This window comes from Bubalus bubalis, chromosome 12 (genome assembly GCF_019923935.1).
Source record: "Bubalus bubalis isolate 160015118507 breed Murrah chromosome 12, NDDB_SH_1, whole genome shotgun sequence".
Taxonomy (NCBI): domain Eukaryota; kingdom Metazoa; phylum Chordata; class Mammalia; order Artiodactyla; family Bovidae; genus Bubalus; species Bubalus bubalis.
In genome coordinates, this window is record NC_059168.1 from 16,069,581 (window position 1) to 16,084,948 (window position 15,368).

Below are 15,368 nucleotides of genomic sequence, written 5' to 3' on the forward strand. Positions count from 1 at the left end.
ACACCAAGCCTCCCTGTCCATCACCAACTCCTGGAGTTTACTCAAACTCATGTTCATTGAGTCGGTGATGCCATCCAACCATCTCATCCTCTGTTGTCCTTTTCTCCTCCTGCCCTCAATGTTTCCCAGCATCAGGGTCTTTTCAAACGAGTCAGTTCTTCACATCAGGTGGCCAAAGTATTGGAGTTTCAGCTTCAGCATCAGTCCTTCCAATGAACACTCAGGACTGATCTCCTTTAGGATGGACTGGTTGGATCTCCTTGCAGTCCAAGGGACTCTCAAGAGTCTTCTTCAACACCACAGTTCAAAAGCATCAATTCTTTGGTGCTTAGCTTTCTTTACAGTCCAATTCTCACATCCACACATGACTACTGGAAAAAACATAGCCTTGACTAGACAGACCATTTCCCAGGTCCTGTCACACATTAAGTAAATTAGACATACTGGAGTGGGACCTGGCATTTTTATTAACAGTATGTAACAGCCTCTCTCAGTGATTTTACTGTGTGTGCCCAGGATTGAGAAGCATTGGATTAGATGATCTATTAATGTTTTGCCAGCTTCCACACTCTATGAATTTTTCTCCCCCCTTGTGGAAGGAACTTTGTATTATATTGCAGTCTTTTTATTAAAAATGTTAATAATGAAACCACAAAGAACTCTGAATAGCCAATCCAATCCTGAGAAAGAACAAAGCTGGAGACATCATGCTCCCTGATTTCAAAATATATTACATAGCTATAGTAATTAAAACAGTATGATAATGGACTAAAAACAGACATAAAGATCAACAGAAGAGAACAGAGAGCCCAGAGAGTAACCCATGCATATATAGTCAATTAATTTATGACAGAGGAACCAAGACTATATTAATACAATGGAGAAAGGACAGTCTCTTCATAAATGGTGGTGGGAAAACAATGGTCACTTGAAATATATTTTTTGCACTCACACATGAATTTTGTATGTGTTTGTAGTTTTTGTAAAAATCACAGATATTAGTATTAAATTCTCCTCAGTTGTTGCTGGGGAAGGGAGGTAGATATTACCCATAAAGGATCTATACAAATGGGGTTGTTCTACTTCCCACAGAAATAACTTTTCCAACTAAAAGAATTTAATCTGTCTCATCTGTTGCCAATGCACAATGCTGATTTCTTGGGAAGCTGCATCTCTTTAGAAAACAAACACACAGATATGGATAACCCAGAGATGGAAGAGCTGCAGGACTTAGGGCATGAGGTCATTGTTTTGTAGGGCATATTGGACTGGAGTTATGGTATAAATCTGTTAGTAAATATGAAGTACCTGTGGTTGATGAGGAGAGCCAAATCATTGGAAAAGACCCTGATCCTGGGAAAGATTGAAGGCAGGAGGTGAAAGCGACAACAAAGGATGACATGGATAGATTGCATCACTGACTCAATGGATAAGAGTTTGAGCAAACTCCGGGAGATGGTGAAGGACAGGGAGGCCTGGCGTGATGCAGTCCCTGAACTTGCAAAGAGTTGGACATGACTTAGTGACTGAACAACACCCTGTGAGTGGCTTTAAACATGGGCATTTACTAAGGTGTCATAAATAAGGGCTTTCTGTGACACCAGAAAGAGAATTTCCAACCTATTCTAGACCTCATAGGTTGCCAGATGCCCAGTTAAATTTTAATTTTTGATAAAGAACAAATAATGTTTTTAGTATAAGTATGTCCCAAATGTTACATAATTTTAAAGTATAAGTATGACCTATAAAAAACATTTGGGATATACTTATACTAAAAAACTATCATTAGTTGTTTGTCTAAATTAAAATTTAATTGGGTTTCATATATTTTTAGATATTAAATCTGATCATTCTACTTTGGGGCAAGATAATCTTGGGATTCTCAGAAGAGGATGCAGACTGGTTCAGAACTGTTTCTCTAGCCATACTGTTTTGGGTCAGTCACCAGGTCGTTGTGGGGAAAATCTTGAGGTTAGATGAGAACCCACTGCCTATTTCTTACCTAATTTATCATATTTTGACTATGAATGGTGAGTTGAAGCAAATTCTCATTAATAAGTAGCATTAACTTGATCATGCATACATACTTACTTGCTCAGTTCCGTTCAGTCACTCAGACATGTCCGACTCTTTGTGACCCCATGAATCGCAGCACGCCAGGCCTCCCTGTCCATCACCAACCCCCGGAGTTCACTCAAACTCATGTCCATTGAGTTGGTAATGCCATCCAGCCATCTCATCCTCTGTCGTCCCCTTCTCCTCCTGCCCCCAATCCTTCCCAGCATCAGGGTCTTTTCCAATGAGTCAACTCTTTGCGTGAGGTGGCCAAAGTATTGGAGTTTCAGCTTCAGCATCAGTCCCTCCAATGAACACCCAGGACTGATCTCCTTTAGGATGGACTAATTGGATCTCCTTGCAGTCCAAGGGACTCTCAAGAGTCTTCTCTAACACCACAGTTCAACAGTCATGTCCAACTTTTTGCAACCCCTTGAACTGCAGCCTGCCAGTCTCCTCTGTTGATGGAATTTTCCAGGCAAGAATACTGGATTGGTTTGCCATTTCCTCCTTCATGGCATCTTCCCAACCCAGGGATCAAACCCACATCTCCCGCATTGCAGGCAGATTCTGTCTCCTGTGTCTCGTGTGTCTCCTGCATTGGCAGGCAGGTTCTTTACCAGTGAGCCACCATTTGGCACTTAGTAATTTGGTCACTGTGTTAATGTACATTACTTGCATTATTTTATTTGATTGTTACAACAGTCTTATGAAAGAGAAACTATTATCAATCTACAGATGAGAAACAGAGGGTTCCCCCAAACTGTAGTATAATCTACATACCATAAAATTCACCTGTGTGAAGTGTATAATTCAGTGATTTTTGCTTTATTCACAAGACTGTGGACAGTCTAATTTCAGAATATTTTTATTACCCCTAAAGCAGTCACTCTCATTTCTCCTCTTTCATTGGTTCCTGGGAACCATTAATCTGCTTTGTATCTCTGTGGATTTACTTATTATGGACTTTTCATGTAAATGGAATCATGTATAAAAATGGAAGTGACTGGCGTCTTTCATTAGCATAGTATCTTCAAGACTCATCCACTTTGTAGCATGTATTATTGTTGCTTTCCTTTTATTGGATGAGTAGTATTCCATTGCATGGATACAGCACATTTTGCTTATCTGTTCATCAGTTTGTGAACATTTGTATGTATGAACACCGTTATGAATAATGGTTCTATGAAGATAGTGGTTTCATAGGGTAATTTGCTCAATGTCATGCAATAAAGAGATAAAAGATCTAATATGTGAAGATCTAAGATGATAAAGATCTAAGATGATTCAGAGTCTGAATTTGTAACAACTTTTTCATACTACTTTTTGTCCTTCTTACAAATCCAACCTTCATGAAGTATCACGTTTTTATGCAACTTCTTGAATCTGGATTAACTTGTTGGGCTCTTTCTGATGAGACCCAGAGTAGGTATAACCAGTTAAATGGTTCTCTCCTTACAGAATTTTGCCCTAACAACACCCATTACTGCCTGGAATGCAACATGTTACATATTCCCATGTTCATAATGAGTATGTCATGCTCAGTCTTGCCTGACTCTTTGTGACCCCATGGACTGTAACCCGCCAGTCTCCTTTGTTCATGGAATTTCCCAGGCAAGAATACTAGAGCGGGTTGCCCTTTCCTCCTCTAGGGGATCTTTCTGAACCAAGGATCTGAACCCACGTCTCTGTCATCTACTGCACTGGCAGGCAGATTCTTTACCACTAGCACCATATTTCCATACTGCAGCTCAAAGAAGGAATGTGAGGGGAAACCTCTCTACATTTCCCTGTTCTTTGTCTTAATTCCAAATCCTCTACTTATCAGTGCTTGGCTTTTTTAAAAAAGTTATCTAAGATAATATTTTGTAGTTTCTTCTGAAGTTCTACAAAGTTTGTGTTGCTAAGGAACTGAAAATAAAATCAAGAGAATCAGTGCTAGAAAACCAACCAACAAAAGAACCAACCATAAAGCAAGAGAGAAGTGGTTTGAGGGCCACTGTTGTTTTATTGCTTTTGTCAGTTTTTGTCTTTCTACCCTATCCCCCTTGTAATGGCCTACAGCTCGTACAAGCAAGAGGCAGTGTGTAGGCAGAGTAGCAAACAAACCAAAGACAGCATCCAGTTTACTTCTTGGTAGCAACTTGTGGAATTCGACTGACTGTAAACAATCCCAAAAATCAGAGGGCAAATACTGTACTTTTTTTTTTCTTCTTACAGTTTCAGCTAGCCAATATTTAACCATTCTGTTAAGAAACATGCATGCTTCATGTCTGTTTCTTTTACAAAATGCTTTGTTAGGGAGATAATGTTTGAGCCCAGCTGTTTAAAACAGAGCACACTGTGCTGGCTGGTTAGAAGGGAGGCAGCTTTCCTTTGGGTCATGACTTGAACCAGGGACAAACAAAGGTAAAATCCTGAGTTCACATTCCCACTAAAAACCGGGATTATGATTTCGATCCCACTGATCAGTGTTCTCTCTCTTTCTTTTTTCAAAATGTAAAATCCTCAACCTGTCAAAAATAAAATTTTAAAAGAATGTTTTTCCAACAGAGGCATATGAGTCAACCATACATTAAAGTTCCTGTGTAGTGATTCTACTCACATGACCCATGGATACTTCAGTTTGCTTCCTCACAGCAATGGATGCCAGGTACTCTTTGCTGTAATTCCAGGGGGCTCTATGGTTCGAGAAAATCACTTAACTTCCTAGTGTCTAAATTCTAACTTGTGAAGTGAGCAAAAGAGACTTATCCACAAGGGTTTAATAAAACTAATTAACGTTTATAAAGAACTTCTTGGGTGAAACACAATGTAATTGTTACTGTAAATAATATAACCATGTCATCTCCTGACCGCCAGGGACCCAATGTGCTTCATGCATATGAGTCTATTTAAATTGCACAGTTCCCTCATGAGGCAGAAAGAAGGCAGTTCTTAACATTCACATTCTATAGTGACATACTGGGGACCTTCGTGGTTAAACTTAGCTATTTACATTCTTGTTGTCCAACTCCCAGTGGGATATGTTTTTTTTTCCCCCCCATAAATTCATATTATACTTTAGGTAAAATCATGGAGGAAACTTGATTTTACAATTTAGAGTTGTCTTGCAAGACAGCTGTGTATATGTTTTTACTATGCAGTAATTTATATAAGAGGAAGAGTCTATTGATGTATTTGCTATCTGATGTCATAGCATATGGATGATATGGAGAAAACAAGCATTGAAAGAGGAAAAATAAGAAAAAAGAATAATTCATCAGAACAATTTGGATTTGACTAATAAATTTCTGTTCATCAGACACCAACAATTATACACACTCATACTACATGCATACACACACACATACACATGCATAAACACAGCCTTTGTGGAGTGACAAAGAAGAAAAAGTATGGCTTGTATATCTTGTATTTCTGTAATGAAAATTACTCTTCAAAATGGCAGTTTAACTTGTCTTGATGGAGTATTACCAATATATTAAAAATTTCATATAAATTACCCAACTGGCCTTTATAATACTTGTCTGTCCTGCTGTAACTATCTAGAAGTTATATTACGCTTCTAATTGGACTTGATACAACTGGTTAGAAAATAATAAATCTCTCACTTTGGGGAAATATAATAACTGTTTTGGGCAATTTGAGTGCCATTTGAGTACATTGAATGAGGTAATTTTCTAAATTGTGTCCTAAAATTAATGCACATTTGAAAGAGAATCATTTACCCTTTCCTTAATGGAAGGTTCAGGCCTTACAATGACATTCAATGACTAAATCTAATTACTGATAAAAACACTAGTCGCTTGATCTTTTTTTAATGCTTGATCAGTAGCAGCCTTGGAAGATACCCTAAGTAAGCCTTCCTCTGCAGGGTGTGCAATATCCTGATGGCTGTGGTCTATGCCATTTGCGAAGTTTGCATTCAACTTTCCGTTTAAGCCTACTTTTGTGAACAAGGCCTGGTGAATTCCATGGACTATATAGTCCATAGGGTTGCAAAGAGCTGGACATGACTGAGCAACTTTCACTTTCACTTGTGAACAAGCCATGAAATTCTAGAGTTAATGGAGTTGTATCTTTTGGGGATATTTGAGTTTCTTTTATTTTTTCTTTTTCCCTCTCTGTGGGATCTGATGACTAGAAGGTCTTTAAAGCTGATATATGTGTGATATATCACATATATGTGTGATATATGCACACACACACACACACATACACACACACACTTATAATTATGGGCTTCCCAGGTGGCACTAGTGGTAAAGAACCCGCCTACCAATGCACGAGGCATAAGAGACGTGGGTTAGTGACTTAGCATGCATGAATATTTCTATGCTAAGTCGCTTCAGTTATGTCCGAGTCAGTGTGACCCTACGGACTGTAGCCTGCCAGGCTTCTCTGTCCATGGGATTGTCCAAGCAAGAATACTGGAGTGAGTTGCCATGCCCTCCTCCAGGTGATCTTCCCAAACCAGGAATCCAGCCTGCATCTCTTAAGTCTGTGGCATTATACTGCCTCTCTCTCTAAGTTTGAATGAAGAGAGTTTGGTTGAGAAGGTAGGTTGCCTTTCTGCGAGTTGAGGGAATGTTGGGGGAAGAGGTGAGATTATGGATGAGAATATTATCTATCTTGGTATATGTTCCTTGAAAAGAATGTGTATTCTGTTTTTGTTAGGTGGAGTGGTCTATCAATGTTGATTAGATATTGTTGGCTGATGCTGTGTTTGAGTTCTTCTATATCATCTTTACTGAATCTCTGTATAGTTATTCTACCAATTTATGAGAGATAGGCATGGAAGACTGCAACTATAAATGTGTAATTGTGGATTTCTCTGTTCATTTTATCTGTTTTGCTGCAAATATTTTTCACCTCTGTAGTTTGGTACATACATATTTTGTGCTGTTTTCTTAAAGTACTGAACCATTTATTATCATATAATTATGTACCCCTCTGTCTTTGGTAATTTTCTTTGTTCTGAAGTCTGCATTATCTGATGTTAATACAGCTACTTCTGTTTCCTTTTGATTAATGTTTGCATGTTTTATTTTTCCATTCGTTTATTTTCAATTTGCCTAGGTCGTTGTATTTCATATGAACTCCTTCTAGACAGCATATAAGTGGTTCATAGTTTTAAATCCACTTTTCCAGTCTTTTTTAGTTGGTGTATTTAGGTAACTTAAATGTAATTATTCATATGTTAAATCTGTGTTACTTTAAATTTTTTGTTTGTTCTGTTTTTTGTTTCTGTGCTTTCTTTTTCCTTCATTCCTATGGGTTACTTGAACATTTTTAGAATTACATCTTGATTTATCTGCAGTGTTTTGAGTGTGTCTATTTGTATAGCTCTTTAAGTAGTTACTGTAAGTGTTACTTTATATATATGTGTATTTGTAATTTATCCAGGTTACTGGTGTCAACATATTATCAGCTTGAGTGAAGCATAAATAACCTACTTCTCTTTATGTCCATATACTCTCCTGCATTTATTATATTAATTGTCTGGAATATTTCTTCTACATACTTTTAGAACCATGCCAGTGCTATCATTTTTGCCTCACTCACTGCACATAATTTAGAAAACTCAGGAGTCAGGGAGTTGTTTTAACCATTTTTTTTTTTTTTTTTTTTTGCTTAGCATGTTCTCTCTTCTTTCCTGACATTTCGTTTCCTTGATCAGTTGTTTCCTTTCTATTTAGAAAACTTTAAATAGACTTTAAATTCTTTTATGGTAGATCTGCTTCCAACAGATTCTCTTAGTTTTCCTTCATCTGAGAATACCTTGATTTCCCCATCATTTCTAAAATGCATTTTTGCTGGATATCAGATTATAAATTCTGGCAATTCTTTTTTTTTTTTTTCCCAGCACTTGAAAACTGTCTTTCCTTCTAGTTTCCATGATAAGATATCCACTGTCCTCTGAATTGTTTTTCCCTGATAGGTAAGGTGTTATTTTTTTTCTCTCTGTTTCCAAAACTTTTTCTTTTTTAAAATTTTTTTCAAAAGCTTGACTACCATGTGTCTTATTGTGGATTTCTTTGGATGTATCCTATTTGTGAGTCACTGAGCTGCTCTTGAATATTTAGGTTTATATACTTAGTGTTAAATTTTGTAATTTTTCATCCAGACTGTCTTTAAATACTTTTCAGTTCAATCCTCTGTCTCCTTTCCTTCTGTTGATGAAAATACTGGATTTTATTTTAGTCCCAGAGATCCCTGAGCCTCTGCTCATTTTTTTTTTTTTTTTTTTTATTTCAGCCCATATTTTCTCTGTTTTTCAGATTGGGTAATTTCTGTTGTCTGGCTTTATGTTCACTGATTCCTTACTTTCTCTTCTCTGGTCTGCTGTTGAGCCTACTCACTAAATTTTTTATTTTGGTTATTGATTTTTTTAGTTTAAAATTTTCATTTGTTTCTTTTTTATATCTCCTGTTCTTTGCTGAGACTTTTTTTTTTGTACCCACTTTTCAACTATGTTTTGTAGCTGCTTGTTGAGGCATTTTATTTTTTATTTTTAATTTAATTTTATTTTTAAACTTTACAATATTGTAAAGACAACTGCTTTAAAATCTTTGTCAGATAATTTAAAGTTCTCTGTCACTTTGGGGTTGGCATCTGATGATTGTGCTTTTAAATTGTTTGATGTTTTTCTGGTTCTTGGTATGATGCATGAAATTTGACTGAAACCTAGATATTTTGGATAATATTGTATAAGACTCTAGATCCTATTTAAGCCATTTTTATTTTGTTTAAAAAAATCTTTTATCGTAGCTAACTTCTCTAACACTGCTCATGGGGGACACCATCTCATTACTGCCAGATGTGGATAGAATTTCAACTTCTCTCAACCTTTGTGACAGCTAAGATGGGAGGACTTCTCACTACCGCTGAGTGGGGATAGCTCATGTCCTTCAATCTTCTCCAAATAGTTAGAGTGAAGACTTTCAGGAAAGAGAGTAGAGCTCATGTATTCTTCAAGAGACTGTTCGTAGCTTCAGATGAGCTCTTTCTGGTCTTTTACTCACCCCACTGCCTGCCTGCTATGACTCAGTCTATGATCAAAATGAGCTCTCAAATTATAGCTGAGGGGACAAAGCAAACTGTAACCCACACTGTATCAGAGAAAAATTACTGGGACAAATCAGCTCAGATTGAATATGAATAGTATGAGAAGAAATGACAATGCAACTATGAGAACAAATTTTAGCAACAATAAAAGCAAGCATGAGCAAAAATAGAAAGTAATGAACAATAAATTTAGTCTGGGAGATACTATGACCCAGAACAAAAGAAAATCCCCTACAGTGCTCTGTGTTATTTAGCAACTTAACAGAAATGACTGTCATGTTATCTCAGGGAAGGGATGATAGATGTAATAATAAGGATACAGTGGAGCAAATAATGCAAATTGAAGATCAAACCAATACAATACAGAGCCAATAAAGTGATTAGAAACATCAAGGAATAGACTGCTGCTGCTGCTGCTAAGTTGCTTCAGTCGTGTCCGACTCTGTGCGACCCCAGAGATGGCAGCCCACCAGGCTCCACCATCCCTGGGATTCTCCAGGCAAGAACACTGGAGTGGGTTGCCATTTCCTTCTCCAATGCATGAAAGTGAATGTGAAAGTGAAAGTGAAGTCGCTCAGTCGTGTCCGACTCTTAGCGACCCCATGGACTGCAGCCTACTAGGCTCCTCCATCCATGGGATTTTCCAGGCAAGAGTACTGGAGTGGGGTGCCATTGCCTTCTCCGAGGAATAGACTAGCATAGGTGAAAATAAAAATGATGATGTAGACAAAAAGCTTAAGATAACCATAATGAATGTAAATGAAAAAGGATAAGATATTTAAGGAATTAAATGAAAAGTAATAGACATAGAGGATAGGCAAAGACAGTCAATTCAATGCAAGGATGATTGAGACCCTGAAATATACTTTCTGACAAACGGAATTGAAAATGTATTCAGAGATTGAAAACAGAAAAAAGTTTCATGAACTGAGTGAACAAATTGGAGAAAGCTACTGTATTCTAGGAAAAAATAATAAAAACAACAGACATCTAGACATAGCCTGGTTATGTTGAATTTCAGGGATAAAGAGAGAATTCTTAAGGTGTTAAATCACAGTAGGAAACCAGCATCAAATACAAGAAAAATAGCATGATGCCTTCAAGATTTTTTTTTTAGTATGGCAATGCATGCTATATTGAAGAAATGATGGTTTAATATTACAATATTTAGACAGGTTGATTTTGAGTGAAATCAAATCAAATCCCTTATGATTACACAGTGGAAATGAGAAATAGATTTAAGGGCCTAGATCTGATAGACAGAGTGCCTGATGAACTATGGATGGAGGTTCATGACATTGTTTGTACAGGAGGCAGGATCAAGACCATCCCCAAGAAAAAGAAATGCAAAAAGGCAAAATGGCTGTCTGAGGAGGCCTTACAAATATCTGTGAAAAGAAGAGAAGTGAAAAGCAAAGGAGAAAAGGAAAGATACACCCATTTGAATGCAGAGTTCCAAAGAATAGCAAGGAGAGATAAGAAAGCCTTCCTCAGTGATCAATGCAAAGAAATAGAGGAAAACAATAGAATAGGAAAGACTAGAGATCTCTTCAAGAAAATTAGAGATACCAAGGAAACATTTCATGTAAAGATGGGCACAATAAAGGACAGAAATGGTATGGAACTAACAGAAGCAGATGATATTAAGAAGAGGTGGCAAGAATACACAGAAGAACTATACAAAAAAGATCTTCACAACCCAGATAATCATGATGGTGTGATCACTGACCTAGCCAGACATCCTGGAATGTGAAGTCAAGTGGGCCTTAGGAAGCATTGCTATGAACAGAGCTAGTGGAGGTGATGGAATTCCAGTTGAGCTATTTCAAATCCTGAAAGATGATACTGTGAAAGTGCTGCACTCAATATGCCAACAAATTTGGAAAACTCAGCAGTGGCCACAGGACTGGAAGAGGTCAGTTTTCATTCCAATTCCAAAGAAAGGCAATACCAAAGAATGCTCAAGTTCAGTTCAGTTCAGTTCAGTCACTCAGTCGTGTCCGACTCCTTGCGACCCCATGAATCGTAGCACGCCAGGCCTCCCTGTCCATCACAACTCCCGGAGTTCACTGAGACTCACGTCCATCGAGTCAGTGATGCCATCCAGCCATCTCATCCTCTGTCGTCCCCTTCTCCTCTTGCCCCCAGTCCCTCCCAGCATCAGAGTCTTTTCCAATGAGTCAACTCTTCCCATGAGGTGGCCAAAGTACTGGAGTTTCAGCTTTAGCATCATTCCTTCCAAAGAAATCCCAGGGCTGATCTCCTTCAGAATGGACTGGTTGGATCTCCTTGCAGTCCAAGGGACTCTCAAGAGTTTTCTCCAACACCACAGTTCAAAAGCATCAATTCTTCAGCGCTCAGCACAGTTGCTCTCATCTCACAGGCCAGTAAAGTAATGCTCAAAATTCTCCAAGCCAGGCTTCAGCAATACGTGAACCATGAACTTCCAGATGTTCAAGCTGGTTTTAGAAAAGGCAGAGGGACCAGAGATCAAATTGCCAACATCCGCTGGATCATCGAAAAAGCAAGAGAGTTCCAGAAAAGCATCTATTTCTGCTTTATTGACTATGCCAAAGCCTTTGACTGTGTGGATCACAATAACCTGTGGAAAATTCTGGAAGAGATGGAATACCAGACCACCTGACCTGCCTCCTGATCAATCTGTATGCAGGTCAGGAAGCAACAATTAGAACTGGACATGGAAAAACAGACTGGTTCCAGATAGGAATAGAGTACGTCAAGGCTGTATATTGTCACCCTGCTTATTTAACTTATATGCAGAGTACATCATGAGAAACACTGGGCTGGATGAAGCACAAGTTGGAATCAAGGTTGCCGGGAGAAATATCAATAACCTCAGATATGCAGATGACACCACCCTTATGGCAGAAAGTGAAGAAGAACTAAAAAGCCTCTTGATGAAAGTGCAAGAGGAGAATGAAAAAGTTGGCTTAAAGCTCAACATTCAGAAAATTAAGATCATGGCATCCGGTCCCATCACTTCATGGCAAATAGATGGGGAAACAGTGGCTGACTATTTTTCTGGGCTCCAAAATCACTGCAAATGGTGATTGCAGCCATGAAATTAAAAGACGCTTACTCCTTGGAAGGAAAGTTATGACCAACCTAGACAGCATGTTAAAAAGCAGAGACATTACTTTGTCAACAAAGGTCCATCTATTTAGGGCTATGGTTTTTCCAGTATTCATGTATGGATGTGAGAGTTGGACTATAAAGTAAGCTGAGTGCCGAAGAATGACGCTTTTGAACTGTGGTGTTGGAGAAAACTCTTGCAAGTCCCTTGGACTGCAAGGAGTTCCAACCAGTCCACCCTAAAGGAGATCAGTCCTGGGTGTTTGTTGGAAGGACTGATGTTGAAGCTGAAACTCCAATGTTTTGGCCACCTGATGCGAAGAGCTGACTCATTTGAAAAGACCCTGATGCTGGGAAGGATTGAAGGCAGGAGGAAAAGGGGACAACAGAGGATGAGATGGTTAGATGGCATCACTGACTCAGTGCACATGAGTTTGGGTAAACTCCAGGAGTTGGTGATGGACAGGGAGGCCTGGCGTGCTGTGGTTCATGGGGTCGCAAAGAGTCAGACATGACTGAACGACTGAACTGACTGACTGACACACAACCTTATCTTCCTGGTCCCTGAGTCATAGCTTATTGTGTCAACAGTGGGCACTTTAGCTGGGGCAGGCAGTATTTCAACTGGCTATTGACAACCTAGATAGTTTGACTTGAAGATTTGATGTGTGCAATTTATGAATTATGTTCACTTCACTTCTTGGTTTCATATGCAGCAGACTCAGAGATGCTTAGTGTTTAGGGTGGTCCTTCAGGAGTGCTCTGGAGATCTACATCTGGGGAAGAGGAGGAAAAAGGAGAAGGGGAGAGTAAGGGGAGGGGAATGAAAGGAGAACAGAAGCAGAAGTGGGTAGAGTGAAGAGTTGAATGGTGATGCAGTCTCAATTCAGGATTCAGCAGATATCCTAGGGAGTTCTGGACCTGGAGTGATCCTTCGGAGATGTCCTGAATCAAGATAAGAGGACTAGGCCTTTATCCTCTCTAAGTCCCAGCTGCCCAGGAAGGGGACAATGCCTTTGATGAGGTGACTCTCTTTAGCTGAGACAATCTGTGTGTCTCTGTGGGGCCTGAAGGCTGGGGGCTCTCTCACAGCAGCACTTGCAATAGCTAGGGGAGAAATCCCTTGTTTTTGAAGGTGATCTGGGTGACACATCCTAGTGTTTGTCCACTACAGTGCTTTTCACCTTTTTGCTGGCAATCAGAATCTCTGTTTTGGGATTCAAAGTAGGTAACATAGTGTCTATCATCATTGTCCATGGAAGAGCATGTAAGTCATTGTGAAGAAGCAGTCAGCAAGGCCATCATGAGGCATATGGAAGTTAATCATAAAACTGAAGCTCTAAGGGACTTCGCTGGAGGTCCAGTGGTTAAGACTCTGTGCCTCCAATGCAGGGGTTGCAGGTTTGATTCCTGGTCAGGGAACTAAGATCCCACATGCCACTGCCAGAAAAACCAAAAGAAAAAAATAAAAAGCTGTGAGCACAATAGGAAGAGCTTGAGGCAGGCCAGAAAACACAGAATGGTGTCACCAGCTGGAGGTAGGATATTTGAGCTCCTGTGGCTGAGCCCTTAGAGACCCGTCCAGCTCCAGTGTGGTTCTTGATTTTCCATAGATTAAATTTTGCTTTAGGTAGTAGCCCAAAGATCTGAAATTCCATGGTGACCTGAGCACACAAAATTCCTTATAGCTTCCTATATAAATACAAGGAACTCAGATAGGACCAAGATAATGTAGGCCATCCTGTTTTTCATTTATCTTTTCACCATTTCTTAATAATAGGGTCCCAAGTTGCACAGGATGATGAAAGATATAGGTCTCCAATTAATGGTCTACTTGCTACTTCTGTGCTCTTTCCCATGTCACTTATTCCCATATTACATTGTGTGCTGGAACAAAATATTACCATGTTAGGTATTTGTTTAATAAGTACCCTGAGAGTATTTAAATAAATGCAATTGAACATTATTTGTTATTTACTTTCATAATAAAATCAATAATATGAACATTTATTGTGTACCTATTACATGTCAGCCACTATGCAAGGGGATTTACACACGTTATTTCAATTACCACTTGAATATCATAGTGTAGGTAAGTTTTTCCTTTCCTTTTGCAGATGAGGAAACTAATGGTTAGGGATAAGTGTCTTGTCAGAGGTCATAAGGCTAGTAAGTGGTATACAGCCAGGACTCAACCAGGCAGGTTGCTCTAGACTACACACATCATAATACCTTGCTCTGTATTCTAGATCTCAAGGATTATAATCCTTGTATCTCCAGCACTGGATTTTTGATGGAATAATGGATGGTGGTCTGATGAGCTCTGTTCTGCTCACCCAGGAACTGCTCTTCGCATTGATTTTGTTTAAAGGAAAGCTTGTGTGTAGTATAACCTTTAGCGTGCGCAGAAAATAACACCCAGAGTCGTGTAGCAAATGGCAGCTGAATTTTAAAAGTTGAACACAATCCAAACAAGGTTATTGTACTTTCTTCACTGATTTTGTAAATCAACATATTAAACTCAATAAAACATGATCAAATACAATTTTTGGAGAATGGCGATATTTCTGAGCTCTGTTTCAACTCCTCACTGTCAGTTTTCTTTCATTGCTTTAAGCAAGAACCTTTAGGTGGTAGCAGTACAGTAGTTTTTCTGTTACCTTGAATGCTAAAGCTTGTGCTGGGTGGTTGCCTAGCAACCCTTGTCTCTTTTGTGTTCTTTTGTGAGAAGGTATTTTTGTACTGTACAATGCAAAATTTTGTATTTGTATTTATTGGAGATTTAAAATGAGATTCTTATTTTTGTGTTAGAATACAACAAATTCCATGTGGGTCCGTCAGACCTCTGAGTAATAATTATGAGATAGTGAAGCCTTATTTGGGAAAGTGACAAGCAATAACAGCCCCACAATAAAAAGACATTTCAAAATCCTACTGGAAAGCATAAAGGACTGAGAGAGTGTGCAGTTCTAATGGAACTGTGTGTTTCTTATGAAATGTTGCTTTGAGATATATATATATATATATATATATATATATATATTTTATTAGCGCTCCCATGGGCTAAATGTACTTTTATTGGAGATATTATCCTAAATTGCTTAACACTTAAAACTATAGCAATAAGATGCAGAAGAATATAAAACATA

The 15,368-nt window shown here is 38.6% G+C and overlaps 1 long non-coding RNA gene across 1 annotated transcript in view; it reads left to right on the plus strand.

The window, feature by feature from the left end:
* The window catches only part of LOC123328423, a 98,106-nt gene extending 83,366 nt beyond the window's left edge, over window positions 1-14,740 (plus strand). Inside the window, exons 2-3 of the long non-coding RNA XR_006543239.2 lie at window positions 4,609-4,708; window positions 14,469-14,740. This is a non-coding gene — a long non-coding RNA (uncharacterized LOC123328423). The remainder of the gene's footprint in view (window positions 1-4,608; window positions 4,709-14,468) is intronic.
* Window positions 14,741-15,368: the final 628 nt, after the last annotated feature.